This window comes from Nannobrachium achirus (assembly GCF_963921795.1).
Source record: "Nannobrachium achirus genome assembly, chromosome: 12".
NCBI lineage: Eukaryota > Metazoa > Chordata > Actinopteri > Myctophiformes > Myctophidae > Nannobrachium > Nannobrachium achirus.
This window is the reverse complement of record NC_137832.1, coordinates 5786791-5798965: the sequence shown is the minus strand read 5'-3', so window position 1 is coordinate 5798965 and position 12175 is coordinate 5786791.

Sequence of the window (12175 nt, the reverse complement as noted above, 5' to 3'; positions counted from 1 at the left end):
TAAGTGAGTTACTAACAGGTGTTGCACCACAACTTCTTAAGGCATAACGTAACTAGTAATGCGTAGACTGTTCCTAAAGTAATGTCGCATAAAATGACGTCATAGCTCCCGAATCCAATGAAAGCGAACTGTTTCTAGTAAGGAAATAAAGCTTGTATCGTCTTTTGTCAACAGAGACCTCCGTCTCTCCACTGGCATGTGCAGTACAGTACACAAGTCACTGATATGCGCGCACAGGGCGAGCGCATCCCTGCGCAGCGCACTGCCCTGCAAACGGATTGTATCCCCCGCTGTGAAGTAACAGAGCAACGCATATTTGGAGACACAGGGGAAGAGAGCGCACCGTTCAATTCGCTGTTGTGCTGTATGCAGTGGTTGAAAAGTACTCAAATGAATTAAAAAAGTATCAATCCTGCAATATAGAAATACTCTATTAACCCTTAAGTTCTGTTCGGGTCATTTTGACCCGGTTTACATTTTCATTTGGAAAAAAAAGGTAGAAGTTTATTTTTGTTCCACCTGAAACTCACTGGCCTTAAAGATTCTTCTGAGATGAACATGTAAAAAAAATATTTTTGCACTACACCCATGCTACACCCCCCTCATATTTTTTGAACCTTAAGTGCTGTTCGGGTCATTTTGACCCGGAAGCACAGATATACACAGTATTAATCCAAAACACAGACACACAGTCACCCCCACGTCTAACACCCCCCTTCCGAAGCCCCATTCTGATTTTATTTTTTTCCTATAAGCATGAGCAATATTGCCCAGTATTAAATAAAGTAGTTTTTTTTTACATGAATTTTAGCTAAATCAGTAAAAAACGCCTAGCTCTTTCAGTGTTTAATGTGATATAGCAAAGCAGAAATGCAAACATTTACCATATATATCATATGAATTGTTTGGTATTGAGTCAAAGTCAATGTATCATGATGATTTGTTAAGTTAAAATTTATATTAGTGTTGTTTTTTTTAAACCAAATATCCCCCGGGTCAAAATGACCCGAACAGAACGAAGGTGTAGTGAATCTGAACAGAACTTAAGGGTTAAAGGGATATTCCACTTTCAACAGGGAAACAGTGGTAACAGTGGAAGGGTTCCTCTCCCCACACACACCCATTGTAACTACAAACTTCATTTTAACCATGATAGATTCATTAAAAACACCCATTATTTTTTATGGTGACTCATGATACCACCCTAATACGTGAGCAGGCCGTGTTTTATCCATAACTGTTTTCATGTATTTTTAATAATTATTTGGGAAAATGGAAAAAATGAAATACCGAAAATAATTATTAAAAATAAATGAAAAAAGTTATTGAAAAAACACGGCCTGCTCACATATTAGGAGGGTAGTATGAGTCACCAGATAAAATAATGGGTGTTTTTAACTCTCCTACTGCCAGATTATTTATTTATTTATTGGATCTGGCGCCATCAAAAAGCGGCTTACCTTTGCGACGTTATAGTAGATAGACAGACAGACATTTATTTATTTATTTTTATTTTTTTTGGTTGTGCAATAGTGCACTTTGGTCTGCCAGGCAGCAGAGGGCGGCGTCATGCGAGAATGAATGTGAATTGTCCTGCTATGTGTTGCCGTACATTCAGAGCAGTCACTGGCTACAGCAGCAAGAGCCGTTGGCCGCCGCGTCCACGTCCATGGACGCGGCCGTGGACGCGTCCATGGACGCGGACGCGAAAAAAACGTCCGTGGACGCGAGGCCGCGTCCACGGACGCAAACGGCCGGCCGTCCCGGCCGTGGACGCGGCCGTGGACGAGGCCGTGGACGCAGACGGCCGGGGACGCGGCCGTGGACGAGGCCGCGGACGTGGACGCAAACGGCCGGCCGTGGACGAGTCCATGGACGAGGCCGCGGAAAAAAGGCAGCGAAAAAAAAAAAAAAAGTGTCTATTGTATGTATTTTTTGATGGAGAATTCAAATATGACCTTCTTTTTTGCATAGGACAACTCTAACCTGCATCAATTGGTATTTTATAATTGCCAATTGTACCCTATCCATCTGAAAAACAAATTGGATGTCTATTGTATGTATTTTTTGATGGAGAATTCAAATATTACCTTCTTTTTGGGATAGGACAACTCTAACCTGCATCAATTGGTATTTTATAATTGCCAATTGTACCCTATCCATCTCAAAAACAAATTGGATGTCTATTGTATGTATTTTTTGATGGGGAATTCAAATGTTACCTTCTTTTTTAGATAGGACAACTCTAACCTGCATCAATTGGTGCATCAACCTACTATCTATCTATCTATCTATCTATCTATCCATCTATCCATCTATCCATCTATCCATCTATCTATCCATCTATTTATTTATACTTCACCTTTAGTCCAGAAGAGAGTTCAGCATCAGGAACTTGCACACATGTAACTGTGTCATGACTGTGTCATGGAGCTAAAACAGGGCTATGTTAAATACTCAAAATGACTCTGATGGACCAATCAGGGTGGTGGTGGGGGGAGGGATCAACAATAGACAGAAACTGGATAATGCTTTGTTAACTGTCCCACCTAAGTCCCTGCTAGTCTGAACAAACATCACCTTCCCTCTCATAACACTACTACTACTACATTTATATAAAGCTGCTCTTGCATTTGAATTCAAGTCTGACACAAGTTAAGGTTAACTTAGGTAGTATTTCATTTTGCTGGCTTTTAGGGTCTGTGTGTGAGTGTGTAGGCTCACAAATTATTATAATTGTCATTAAGTGACTCTATCTATCTATCTATCTATCTATCTATCTATCTATCTATCTATCTATCTATCTATCTATCCATCTATCTATCTATCCATCTATCCATCTATTTATTTATACTTACTGTTTACATTTTCTATAAATATTTATTTCTATATAAAACTCAGTTGTGTGGAGTTATTGTGTGCCTTTTCTTGTAGCTAAAGAGTCCATTTGTTCACTAGACATTAAGTCAAGGTTACTATTTTGAGTTGAAGCTAAGTGTTTTATTGCTTTGTGGTTTAACATGATTTAAAAGGCAAATTCATTGTTATGGTTACTTTAGAAGACTGCTTTTGCATTCATGAGTTAAAAAGAGAGCCAAGCTAATTCAAAGAGTTAAGTTAAAGGAACACAAAACATGACCTAACTCGCTGCCATTGGACAGACAGTTACAACATAGGCCTACCCTTATCTTTCACAGAACAGACAATTATCATTTGTTTTATCTATTTGAGACTATGTAGCTGCTCTATGGGAAATAGAGCATTATATCAGCCTATTCAATTGATAATGACCAATGGGTGCCAGTTTCTAAGTAGTTAACCATATTAACATAACAATATATGTGGCCTAGACATGGATATTGCCCAATCAACTCGTAATCTACAGAAATGTCCACCACATCACACAGTATAAAACTTAGTAGGCTCAGTGGATTCACCTATGTTAAATCATGTCAGGTTAGTTTGGTTCAACGTTCAAGTATAATAATTTATGAGACAAAAATGTAAACAGCACAAATGTACAATCACATCTCGGCTAGAATGATAACATAAAGTCCTGACTACTCCTTGTTATTGTGGTCCTAAATACTACAATGATTAGTTTGGATGCATTGCTTCTATCATGTCCAATTAAAAATAAATACATTACATACATACAGAAATCTGCCTTCTCCTGTATTGTATTAGTGACATTCATTATAAATAGTAAAATAACAGGACAGAGCAAAAAAGGCCTCTGTTGTGTCTTTATGTGTTGCTTTATCTGATCACATGCAATCATACACTCACACTGCACAGCAATATATAAACTTTATTACAGGCTCAAGGCCCACAGGGTAAGAAGACAATACATTACAAAGATAATAATTTAAAAAAAAAACAACAGAGAGTACATTCACAAAGCCCCACCGGAGCTAAAGAGGCACTCATGCCAGTGTCCTCTAACGGTAGACGTGTACCTGACAGAGCTTTCCCCACATTGGTTACAGATATAAGGTTTCTCTCCGGTGTGAATTTGTTGGTGTATTTTGATATGTTCCAGTCTAGGAAAGCTCTTTCCACACTGGTCACAGCAATAAGGTTTCTTTCCAGTGTGATTTTCTGGTGTGCTTTGAGATGATGCATATCACTGAACCTTTTCTCACACTGGACACAGCAGTATATGGCTTCTCACCAGTGTGGATTTTCAGGTGTCTTTTCAGAGCCGTCTTCAGAGTGAACCTTTTCCCACATTGGTGACAGCAGTAAGGTCTCTCTCAAGTGTGAATCTTCTTGTGTTGTACGAGGCTAGATTTTACAGTGAAACGTTTGCCACAGTGTTCACAGCAGTAAGGCTTTTCTTCGGTGTGAAATCTCTGGTGTACTTTCAGAGCAGCCATTAAACTGAACTTTTCCCCACATTGGACACAGCTGTATGGTTTCTCTCCTGTGTGAATTCGTTCATGTATTTTGAGATAAGACAATCGAGTAAAGCTTTTCCCACACTGGTCACAGCAATAGGGCTTCTCTCTAGTGTGAATTCTCTGGTGTTCTTTTAAAATCCCCTTTTGAACAAATCTTTTCCCACACTGGTCACAACAATAAGGTTTCTCTCCAGTATGTGAACGCTTATGATCTTTTAATTGTCCAGACCGAGCAAAATACTTCCCACATTGTTCACAGCTGAATGGCTTCACTCCGGTATGAATTCTCTGGTCTACTTTGAGATAATAAATTGAGCTGAAGGCTTTTTCCACATTGGTCACAACAGCACTGTCTTGGTTTAACTGAGGACAGCACAGGACAGGGAGAGAAAACACACACCTGATAAGAGCCAGATTCACACATTGATCAGCATTTAAGTAACATCATCATTATTATTATTGAGTCTGAAAAGAACAATACAATGTGATAGATCTTTACACATCTGACCCATAACATTATTAGCAATTCACATGGTTACTATAATAGGTGAGTCTTCTAGCTTTTTAAAAATGTAATATTTCATTAATTCTTTCTCTTACTAAGTGGAACATCCCACTTCTTAATTGTATATTATTTGGAAAGGGTTAGCAAAATGTTTGCCATAAATTCAATGCTGAGTTGCATTTGTTTTCCTACATTTTCCCCTTCAATGTATTATTACAATGTATTTACTATTTCTTACTTAGGTCTACTTAACTTTGTATTTTTACATTATTATATTGATCAACATTAACACATAGTGTGTGTTAGGTTAGGTTAGTTGCAGAGTGTCCACAACTGTCCAGAATACACTGTACATAATAGACTCCAGACTTCAAGTGAAGATGAAATCTCTAGACGGCACCAGCGGCAATTCTGATGAACGGGTGGAACCCAAAGACCATCAAGATCTCTGTAAGTCACAGACTGAGTAAGTCTCCAGATAAACTCACACACATCAAAGTGTTTAAACATTACTTTTATCATTCATGACATAATATCATGTTACTGTTACCTACATGCCTTTATATGGGGAGAACCAAGCAACTTTGACCCAGTTATGATTTTGCTTTTAATAGAAAGGAATCCCTTACATTGTTGTATGTTAAATTACTTTCTGATCTGTTTGTGTTCATTATAACAGCCACAGGAAAGATACATTGTTTCAGATTGTTCCAGAGACTGATGACAGACCCTGGATGTAGCTCTGTCAGGTACACGTCTACCATTAGTGGACACTGGCATGAGTGGCATGAGTGCCTCTTTAGCTCCGGTGGGGCTTTGTGAATGTACTCTCTGTTGTTGTTTTTTTAAATTATTATCTTTGTAATGTATTGTCTTCTTACCCTGTGGGCCTTGAGCCTGTAATAAAGTTTATATATTGCTGTGCAGTGTGAGTGTCTGATTGCATGTGATCAGATAAAGACACAACAGAGGCCTTTTTTGCTCTGTCCTGTTATTTTACTATTTATAATGAATGTCACCAAAAAAAAAAATACATACAATAGACATCCAATTTGTTTTTCAGATGGATAGGGTACAATGGATAGGGTACAATTGGCAATTATAAAATACCAATTGATGCAGGCCGGCCGTTTGCGTCCGTGGACGCGGCCTCGCGTCCACGGACGTTTTTTTCGCGTCCGCGTCCATGGACGCGTCCACGGCCGCGTCCATGGACGTGGACGCGGCGGCCAGCGGCTGTCTCTCGGCTACAGAGCCTCCGGGCCAGAGGAAATCAACAAGGAAGTGAATCGTTCTCCGTTGATCTAACGCATAATGGATTTTTTACACCATCACAGCGGAAAATGTGTTTACAGTAAACGGCCGCGCGACCCCTCATCAGCTTACAGTCATCAGACGAACGAACCGAACGAGCGCCGTATTGGCATCGAGGTTCTGTAAAAAATGGGGCGAGCGTTATCGTTCAAAGCGTGGGGAGAGTTAATGAATCTATCATGGTTAAAATGAAGTTTGAAGTTACAATGTGTGTGTGTGGGGAGAGGCCTTGGGCCTGGAGGGCCTGGTAACATTTACATCAAATATCTAAATATTGAATCAAGCAAATTAAAAAATGTTCAGGGTGTTCATAAAAGCCTGATTAGACGATACAATGACCAAAAGTTTTTTGAAAGTGAAATATCCCTTTAATAGCAGACACATCGTGAGCTTGTAGATCGGCTATTTTCAAATGGCCGAAATATAGACCTATATAGGGCTTAATATATGTTTTAAACAGATGGGTCGTTTGACTCGTTTCATTGTTGAATTAATTAAATAGCCGATATAATGCTGTCTGCCACGTTAGTAGTGAAGTTGCTCTACTCCCATAGAGATAGGTTACTTAGTAAAGACTTAGTGCTGCCAAGGGGTGGTGTAAATATTTAGTTGTTACTTAGAGATACGTAAGAACTAATTTGTGTGGTGCAACACCTGACATTTTAGTAATGCGTAAGTCTTGACTTAGAAGCCATTTACGTTACAACTAGGCTACGTTATAACTTAGTAACAGCTGGTGCAACCCCGCCCTGGTGTACAAGATACACTACACCACTATGATACCCAAGTACCTGTCAAAATACTTTATAAACGTTAAGGATGTCCATAATTACAACACCAGAGGCAGCACCACAGATCACTTTCAACCCAGAGTCAAAACCAACAAAGGGTCAAACTCTTTTTTCTGCTATACCACCAAAATGTGGAAAGCCTTACCGAAGGCCATAAAGGAGTGTGGATCACTAGCATCCTTTAAAATTGCCCTGAAAAACCACTTACAGGCAGCAGCCGTTCGCAACTGCATGGTAAAAATAAACTAACCTACCCCAACCATAGACATAGAAAGGTAGACGCCTCCTTCGGCTAGGGGGCGTATGCATTGAGCAACTAAGGGAATCTTCGTCGCTTCCGTGTTCATTGCTTCCGCGTGCGTCACACATACGGAAGTCGGTAAGCCAATCAGAGGCAGGTGGGGGCTGGTCTTTACTTATGCAGCCTATAAGAACAGCTGAGCAGCGCAACATCAGAACTGGCTCTGTTGAATTGAATTGTGGTCCTTGGATGAGTCACGGAAAATACACGCTGTGATTGGCCAGTTGTCACTTTGACTGACAGCGTTCCCTTAGTTTTATCAGGAAGTCCGGACTATAACTTTTGCACATTGCTCCAATTAACTGCAGAGGCGAACGAGGCATCTAGCTCTTTATATCTGTGACCCCAACCCTACCCTCCCCTGCCCCTTCTTTGTATATACTTACTGTTTGTTTAGACTTACTGATTTCCTTTTTTTTTTGTTCTCTCATTTTATTTTTCTTTACATATCTACTGCATAGTACTGTGTTCTATTTGTCTGTCATTCAATGTTATATGAGATACTTTAATGGTTTCCTGTGGAATAAGCTTAGTCTTTTCATGTAACTCCTTTTAGTAGACCTTGCACCAGTGAACTGTACCGTCATGAAACTGTACCTTTTCCTATGCAAACTTCTAATAAAGTCTTCAATCAATCAATCAATCCATCAATACCTTCTTTGTATTTACCTACTGTATGTTTTTATACTTTTTTTTATTTCCCCCTTTTTTTCCTGACTATATCTACTGCATAGTACTGTGTTCTATTCGTCTGTCATTCAATGTTATATGAGATACTTCAGTGGTTTCCTATGGAATTAAGCTTAGTCTTTTCTAGGATCTCCTTTTAGTAGACCTTGTACCAGTGAACTGTACCTTTTCCTATGCAAACTGACAATAAAGTCTTCAATCTTCAATCAATCAAAGCTAGACCAGAATGCCCTGCGTGAATCTCTACTTCTGTGCCATACCAGCCCCTGGACAAGCGCAATGTAGGGGTAAATGAGGTATAAAGCCTATTTGATATCACTATAAGCCCTATTCATGGCCCGCCCACTCAGCAAATTTCTCAGCAACTTCCTGGTGCTGACGTCAGTTTAGAAGGGTAAAATACCACAGAAATAGCTGGACTTAAAGCCAACAAATCATTATTTCGAACGGCAAAGTAAATTATAACGCTTTGTTACCTGTTATTTTATACTGTACTATTCAGAAATTGCATTAAATTTGTGATTTCTTTGTTAACTCTATGGGCTTTAGCAGGGTTTTACCCTTCAAAGCGTGACTTCAGCACCGGGGGGATGCTGAGTGGGCGGGCCGTGAATAGGGCTTATATCAAACTTCATGGAAATGACCTGTAGAGTTGTAGTTGCAAGTTGTTGCCACCGGAGGCTGCAAAACACTCTATAGCTGAATTCCAATCGAAGGGTTCGCACTTTGAAGTGCGCATTTGAAGGGCTATGACGTCACTGGGCCACGCCTAGTGCTGTCCCATTTAGTAGACCGCGTTAACCTAGGGTAACCTTCCCTTGGAATGTGCACTACTCCACAATGCAACACGCCTCCACGATTCAACCCGGATCAAAACAAAAACAACAGTGTCTGCTGTCCATCGCATTAAACTTTTATCCACAAAAGAGCTCTCTAACTTCTTGTTTGGTGCCACAGAGTTTAATTGTAAGGTGTTTTAGGTATAGTATTTAGTTGTATAAACTTCATAATTAATCATGACAGAGCCTATTTAAAAATATGATCGGCGTTGTCGGAAGGTTCTGAGAACCGCAGTGTCTCGTCTCGGGGCGGGCAGCTCTACGCATCGAATCCCTCTGAAGGCAACTTGTTCTCGGCTCCACGGCTCTGGAACATGACTGACAGATTTGTTGTTGTGGCTTAATTAACAGGCAATCCATCAAATTGTTTTCTTAATATGATTAGATATGAAAGAAACTGCCTCTGTATAATGCTTGTTTGAATGTTTTGTTTTCAATGTTTTCAAGTAACATGACGAACTCATGTTATATAGTTTATACCATTCATTGCATATTCTACTGAGCATACCGTTATTAATTCAGATTGTCCAGTGTATTGTATATGTGCGTTATGTTATTTCCAATTAAATAAACAATCTAACTACCACTGAGTTCCCGTGGCAAAGAACTTCGAGCATCAGTTACAGTGTGAATTGTAATAGAGCGTGTTAATAAACTGTTATTTGATTTCATGATCTTGTGCTTCAGAACAATCTCATCATACAGTTATGTGACTGGCAGACCTCAGACCTTTAATTATGACAAAACCAAAAACAGAAGTTTCTTTAATATCTAATCAACAGAAAACTATTTGAAACGGGTTGTCTGAAAGTTGTAGCCACAATAAATCATATCACAATCATTTATAGGTCTATAGCCAGTGTTTCCCAAACTTTTTAGCCTGTACGTGACCCAAAAAAGAAATGAGTTTGCCCTGGATCCAAACTAGTGAAAACAGCAGATCTACAAGCTCACAACGCGTCGCTTTGCACCGCGTTGTGAGCTTGTAGAGCAGGTAAGCAACAGGACATGCAACGCTCATCCCAAGCCGAAGATCGAATGCCTTGGACGGATGACATGACTCTCACTGCCCGCCTCGGTTCGAGTGATGCTGGTTCTCAATTCTCCTCGAACGTCAAAATAGCTGTGAATTATTAGGTGACCCCCCAAAAAGTTCAAAATATCCTAAAATGTCTTAAAAGTTAATTCCGCCTCACAAAAAAATAAGTTTGGACGTTTAAGAAGGTAAAATACGTAGTTTAAAAGCACCGCGGAGGAAAAAATGGCGGAGGAATGATTTTTGCAACCGGAAGTTCTCGGCTATGGACTTGGTAGTGCTGTCCCATTCCACAGGCACTGTGGAGTGCACTTCACAGGACAAGCCCTACACATGGCACGGCCAAGTGACGTCATAGCCCTTCAAATGCGCACTTCAAAGTGCGAACCCTTCGGATTGGAATTCAGCTATTATATTCAGAAAATACTTCCTGTTCTGTAAGCTTCACCTCCACTTCCGGGTTGGTTTGGATGCTGACAGACACAAGCAGGTATGAAAACACAACACATACTGGAATGCAGAACAATCATTTATTGTTGATTATTTCCATAATACATACTTGTTATTGTCCTGACCAAAGAGAATGCAGTCAAGTGTAGTCTTGTGAATCCACTATAGGCCCAAACCAAGTCTGTTGCTAATGCTAACCATGACATAACATAACATAGGCTACTTGTGGCAGTAAATGGCATAATATTGTGCTTTACTGATGCTTCAGCTGGGGTTCCCAAACCTTTAGGCTGGATTTAGACTGCAGTCAAATTCAGCCTAAATCTGGTTTCTCAAATCTGATCTTTTGGCCCGACTTTTCACACTGCATTTGCAAGGTTCCAGATCTGATCTGTGTGTTCAGAGTGATTTTAACAACTTCAACCCAAAGCCACCCTGCGTCGACATATCTGCGTTGGTTACCGTGGTAACGACGAAAGCGCCATGACTTTTCCCTCTTTATGTGTATCTCAATTTTTAAATGTTCCTCTGACAGCTGATTGGACCGTAAGCTTGTCAACCCATTTTCTGCCATGCTGTGAGATGTCTTCATATAATGCCTTACTTGTTCCTGTACATTCCCCCAAAGTGAATTTCTCTGTCTGACCACTGAATGCTGCTCACCATTTCGCACTGATCTTTAGGTTGTGTTGGTAGTTTCTGAGTATTTTGCTTTGTTTAACAATGATAGTGAGATACTTATTGCACTAACTAGCATTGACCGCTATGGTCTCTTTGGACTCTGGATCTCCGTGGACACTGTACTATTTTGATAGTTGTGCCCTAAGACACTTTATGTATAGATATATTTATATATTATTTGCCCCCCCTCTCTTGATGCACCTTCTCTTTACTGTTACAGTACTGTTCTTGTTTCTTCCTACCTTTTCCTACTTCTCTGTAACTTTGTAAATAACTGTATACTGCTGTGCTACCAATGGGCAACTGAGTTTCCCCCTTGGGATAATAACGGTATCTATCTATCAGTAGTGTAAAACCTATGCAGGAATGTTTTATTTTCATTACACCTGCTGTGCGCTCCTGTAAATCAAAATGCAACGCACGCTCTCTGTAATGACATCAGTGGCTCTCAGCTGGTTGCGCTGCCAGCAAGTGATGTTTTGGACAGTTTGATGTGACTTGACTCGGTGCGTTCAGACTGAGACACATCTTTAGAAATCAGATCTGAAACCACCTCTGGATGTGGTTTGTAAAAATGGGATTTCATGTGACCTGCATGTGACCTTTCTGCATTTAGACTCATTTAAGCAAATCGGATTCCAGTCTTGATGTGACACAGATCTGATTCAGTCTGGATTTGGCTGGCAGTGTAAATCAGGCCTTCTTGTTGCTTCTAGATCAGTGCTTCTAGAGCAGTGTTAAGTGCTTCTAGAGCAGTGGTTCCCAAAGCCTGAGACCAAAAAGAGAAACTAGAGGTTTTCCTGGGACTCAAACTAGTGACAATAGTCGTCTATTTTCACTGCATCCCACTGGCATGGCAGAGCAGGTCTGGGGATCTTTAGTATAATGTGATAGATTGGTAGCCTCAAATATTATGTGTCATTTTGGGGGTTTGAGAACCACAGCACAAATCACACTAAGAATATTGTGTTGTCTGATAGGTATTTTGTTATGGTTCATATCATCTTTTTATCAATACATATTGATGACCACCGGACCCTAAGGCACAGCCCGTGACTGTGCCATGTCATGTACAGCATTTACAAGGCCAGACTTCTGTCTGGTAGAACTGAGGCCTTATCTACTGCCATGGAGCCTGTAACTAAAACAATAAGAATTGTTTTGG